We start from the raw sequence: 6,050 nt of genomic DNA on the forward strand, positions 1-6,050 counted from the left end.
TGTATATTTACCTTTAATAGAGGAACTGGAGGTTTGTCTCCCCTGGGTTGACGGTACCATTCAAGCAGCATTGCCATCCTTGAATGGAAATCCCCACCAGCCTTGAAATTCAACATGCTCTGACATTTTGCAAGATGCACAAAGATCTGAAGCTCCAGCTATATGATAAAGTTTGTTTCCATAATCAGATCTAATGTGGCAATTTTAAAATTCACTAATCGCCTTGCTGACTCAGCTAAGTAAGCCTGGCTTGGTTGAGCTCCTCGAATCTTATATGAAAAGGGCCCTGCAGATCAATTTTTATATAATTGATGAGCTTGCAACTGACTTGGCTAAATTATACTCAAAATCAAGAAACAATTTGAGTCTGTAATACCAATTACTATCACATGATTCAGTCCACAAATGAAAACACAGAGGACAATAAAGAGAGAAATGGGTGTTTACTGCAGGTGAAGAATACATCCTGCAACTGAGAGCAAATGCTAACAGGGCTCTGGGTTATCAATGAAATATTCTCTGCTCCTTTGATATCTTGAATTTATGAAGGATAGAACCAAAACCTGACAAGAGAAGCATAGTAGTACAAACAATGCCAAGCTTCCAGAAAAATATGAAAGATACATACATGAGACTTGGAGAAAACAACAATCCCCATCATGTCTCCTTCATGAAATATACATATAAATATAGACACATAAACACTTAGCATATCATTACATAAAATATTGGTTCATACATATAGAGCACAAAATGAGGTATCCCTTTAAATAGAAAGACATTAAGGATATGTTTGGGTGTACATAGAAACTAGAGATGTAGGTAGGAAGGATGCTTTCTACCAAATAATATCATTTGTCTCAGATCCCAAGTGATGTGCAATGGATATGATTTGGGGTACATAATGTAGTTCTGGGTTATCACACGGCCACAAATGCTCAGTAGAATGGAATATTTGTCTCTGTTTCTTGTTTGTCTCTGCTGCATGATGATCCTGAGTTTGGTGTTGAAAGTTCATGATTAGCTTCTAGTTTTGAACTACATATATTCTAAATTCAAGGGTCCATTTGGATGCACTATCAAATTTAATGAAATTGTAAGCATGATGAAGCAGAAGTAACCAAATTGAAGGATCCTTCCTTAGCATTAATATTGGATAGTCAAAAAAATGCCCATTAGTCTTACTTCCACAAACAAGCCTTACGCCCTTCCCATATGGTTTGTACATAGCCATAAAAAGTCCAATCAATCACTACTTTTGGTGATGATCCAACGGGATTTGTATAGGCCCACACTCCGGTTGGATGACTGATATCAGTCCGATCTTCCACCAGCCAGCTGTGGCCTGAACGGCCCATCTTAGGATCCCCTTTTGACAGATGGGTGGCTTGTATGTGTCATGAGGCCTGTGTTTCAGTTACCGAAGCTGTATGTTTGATCATATCCATTGGATCTCTAGTTTTTTGTCTTGGCTGAATGTGGATTGTTGCTGCACTTATTTTCTCAATAGCACATGCTGCACACATATTGAAGGGTTAGGATTTTCCCATATGGGGTGGGACATGGGCCATTGCAAAGTGGATCCAGGCATACATTTGGACCACTAAACCTAGGGATCCCACTTGTACAAAGTGAAAACTTAACCATACTTGAAAACCTGAGCTTACTATAAATCTCTTTCCTAGATGAATAATGCTACAAGAAAGTAAAAACAAGGCCTAATATGCAGCAATGTGCAACAATGAATCCATGTGTAGAAGTATTTGAGAAATATTGACCTTTTTGTTATAGTTAGGGGTGTACATCGAGTCGAACCAAGTCGAGCTGGCCTCAGCTTGACTTGGCTCGGCCACTAGCTGACCTCAGCTCGAACTCGGCTCAGCTCTGTCCTCGAGCCTGACTAGCCAGCTCGGCTCGGTTCGATCAGCAACTCGGGCCAGTTCGAGCCAAGATCGAGCTGACTTCGCCATTGTAGCATTTCCACAAACACCTGGACTGCACCTTCAAAATCCCTTTGTATGTGAAACAGAAGCAATAATTTTACTGGTATTTTATCAAACACCTTCTAAGCAACGTAAAAACTAAGAAAAAAAGGGTATTTGTTTCATGTACATACCTTCCTTGCCACCAGCCACACTTCGTTGATTCATTTTATCAAACACTTGGTGAGCAACATCAATGGCAAAGTAACTGAGTCTCTGAACTGGTTCGATCCGAGTTCGATTCGAGCTGGATTCAATCCGAGTCAAATCGAGCTAGGGCCTGCTCAAACTCGGCTCGAACTCATTTTCAAGCTAAAAAAATTAGCTCAACTCAGCTTCGAACCGAGTCGAATCGAGCTTTTTCGAGTCGAGTCGAGCGAGCTAACCGAGCTAGCTCGGTTCATGTACACCCCTAGTTATAGGTAGGTAAGTTGGAATTGAACCCACAATCTCAAGGTCAGACATGAATAACCCCCATTGGAGCTATGGGCCCAACCCCAATTAAACAAATGGTTTGCTGGACCTCAAATCAAACAACCAAATGGTTTGCAAAAAAAAAAAGAAAAAGAATAGGAGTCATGAAATACTCAATAATGTTATTCCTCATGCCCCAACACAAAACATCCAATTCAAAAGGCTTACCGACTAGAGAAATAAAGCACAAACCTGCTACCCACAACCGTCCAGTCTCAGTATAGATATTTAAAGAACAATGAGCACACCCCAGAAATGTGACTTCCATGTGGCCACAAGAAATCAACATCATCAGGAGCTACCTCATAAATGTAAAGATGAAAACATCTTCTTCTTTTGAAAGATAAAGCTGAAAACATCTTCTAAAAATAGAATTGAGAAGATGGACAATGTGGATACCATGTTGGGCCCCTCAATGCCCAACACATCACCACACTATTGCTGGCGTGGGCAAAACCACTTAATCAGTGTGGGCCTTCTTTGTGCTTTTCTCATGTGGGTGTCCACTAGCACTTTGATGATCGAAGGTCGCACTGAACCCACAACAAAAACATCTTGGGTCAGTTGACCCATAGGCCAGCCTAGAGTAAACCTAGCCTAGGCACATTAATGTGTCTATATTTATATTACAGGCCCAAGCCTAACCCATTTAGGCCGGAGCTTAAAACCCACAAGCCAATCTGGCCTCTCTTCATTGCCTAATGCATGATAACTGGTAAGCAAAATTCATAAATTATTTCATACCTCGCGTCTTCATGTTCTTCGGTCGCACAACACTGAAAAAAGAAAGAAAGAAGAGAACTCAACATGCAGTACCAAGTACATACATTTGCTCATATATCCATCCAGACAAGCTAGAATACCTATAGAGCTATAAAGCCACACCAAAAGTACTTACGGTTTCAACCTTTGAATTTCCTTTGAAAGTGAATAGTACAGCGATTGAGTTTAAATTTTAAGTCAGGTCCCTTGATCAAATCATGCCTTTATCCGTCCACCACAAAAGCCAGAATATGCCATTTTACATAGAGAAACCCACCTCAAAAGCCCATCCCGTCCACCACAAACACATCCAACGAGTGGCCATGGATTGTCAATAACGCCTCAGGGATATTTAACCCTATATCAGAAACCCAAACAAGCAAAAATGTTGTGTTGGCATGTCATTTATAATGAGGGTATAAGGTACTTGGACCTGTGCACCCATTGACATCCCTAATGCAGGATGACCTAAAAGTCTCTTCAAATGTTCCTAGGTGAAGATTTTGCTTGTCTTCTATCCACCATACAAGGTGAGAAACGTCGTAATAAATGGTTTGAATCATTCAAAGACAACCAAAATTCAAAGCCTAAACTCTCATACATGTTTAAAAACTAGGCAATTGGGATCATTGATCGGCCACATCACCTCATCTCAACCCTTTCTAAAAAGCGGAACCGCAATACCACCTTCATGTGCAACAGGTTTATAGGTGCAATTCTACATTGTTCCTGGTGGGGGTGGCCCATCTCGGTGTTTTGTTGGGTGATGTTTTGTATGGTACGGTGAAACATCATACCAACCTTGAGATGAAATTTGTCTAATGAGTAGCTTGGATTCGCTTACGTCTTTTCTATGGAAGTATTTCCTAGAAGCATGTTGGGGACCCATAGACTGGTCCGATTTAGACCTAGGCCCATTATCGGGCTATATTACAGTTACGTTGGGTCTCATTTGATTTCCTACACCAGCCGGCAGTTGATTTCCTACACAAGTGGTGCATTGTCTTGAAAGATAGCGTGGTAGAAAAAATTATACCTTGTTCTAAATGGTAAGTTCTCGACAAAGTCCACCTGTGGTTGGCAAGTAGAGCATCAGGCTCTGTATGGTCCAGCATGTCACTGCCATCCACTGCATTCATCAGGAGTGCACCTCGACTTTGCGCCCCGGGACAAAAATCAATGTGATCCACAACACAGGTGGGCCACACAAGAGTCATAATATTAGATGCAATGTATCATATTGGGAGTGCATTGTAATAATTTACACATTATCATGATGCATTCAGACAATATTTTAAACCTTCATTTTAATAGAAACCCCTCTCTACTTCTTGACCTAAGGCTTCATAGAAATAATTTCTGAAAACTAGACCGACCAAAATCCTTCATCAGTCTCTGTCGGTACTCTCAACACCCATTAGTCAAGTTGAACAAATTGAAATTGTTCATCCTTCTGTTAAAACACCCATTCTGTTAAACATACAATTTCCATTGAAGCAATGAGTAACCTAATATCTAGCTATCAAGGGAGGACTACATTCTATTCACACGAAATGACTACGGCTTCATAGAAATAATTTCTGAAAACTAGATCAACCAAAATCCTTCATCAATTCCGCCGGTACTCTCAACACCCATTAGTCTAGCTGAACAAATCAAAATTGTTCATCCTGCTGTTAAAACACCCCTTCTGTTAAACATATAATTTCCATTCGAGTAATGAGTAGCCTAATATCTAGCTATCAAGGGAGGACTACATTCTATTCACACGAAATGACCAAGCAAAAAGGACATCCACTAAAACCACATCAATGGATATAGAAAAGGACAATTTCAATAATTAAAGCAGCAATAGATATCAGTATAGCTTGGTTAACGCCAAAAAATAAATTAATTAAAAATAACTCATCAAAGAATTTTTCTTTAAAAAATAAGAAGGATTAGAGCTGAAGTAAATCCAATGACAACACCTGTATACAGAGATGTCAGTAATGTTGAGAAAAAGATACAACCCCACATGATCTCATAGGACCTGTAAAGAAATGGAGTTGGAAGAAAATGAACAATTATTGGTGCATATTTAATTGCACAACTTAGATTAGCAACATGCTATTATTGTTATTCTAGTTTTAATTTATTTGACTATTCCATGGTGATTCCCATAAGCCACATTAGATAGGTGTCCTTTATAGTTAAAAATGAATTGGATTGATTAGACCAGGTAAAAAAAACTTCAAGAGGAATACCAATGAAACTAGGCCTTGATAATGTATTGAATAATTTTGAAGGAGAGGTAAGAGGCAAATTTTAGAAAGATATTCCGGTTTCCAATCAAAACCGTAAAGGTATCTGGAGGTATGTTGACAATCTTATTTTAGAGATTTTCAAACATTGCTAGATTGTCGTTAACCTTCCTTCACATTCTAGTGACCAAAGGTATCTAGAGGTACGTTGACAATCTTATTTACATTTATGGATCCTTTCTGTTAAGGTTTTGAAGTTAGCAAGAGCTTGGCATGTGGACATTCTTTTCAGCCCCAAAGGTTGCCTTCTATGGATCCTTCTCAACAGGAGCGCCCTGTTGTATCCAATTGGCAAGTGAACTGTAGAAGGAACATTTAGGACAACGGATTAAAACTCACAACAATTGGATGGTCGAAGCCTTGAATCACTGAGATTTTTGGCAGAGATGATCCACAAGATGGCCCACCAGATCAACAGTCCTGATCGGCCCATGTTTGCCACTTGCACCATGCAGTACTTGTGCATTGCACCACAAAAAAGAATCCTTCATGGAAAATACGAAACTCGGATAAATTTTGAGGCGTTAGC

Source organism: Magnolia sinica, chromosome 7 (genome assembly GCF_029962835.1).
Source record: "Magnolia sinica isolate HGM2019 chromosome 7, MsV1, whole genome shotgun sequence".
NCBI classification, from domain to species: domain Eukaryota; kingdom Viridiplantae; phylum Streptophyta; class Magnoliopsida; order Magnoliales; family Magnoliaceae; genus Magnolia; species Magnolia sinica.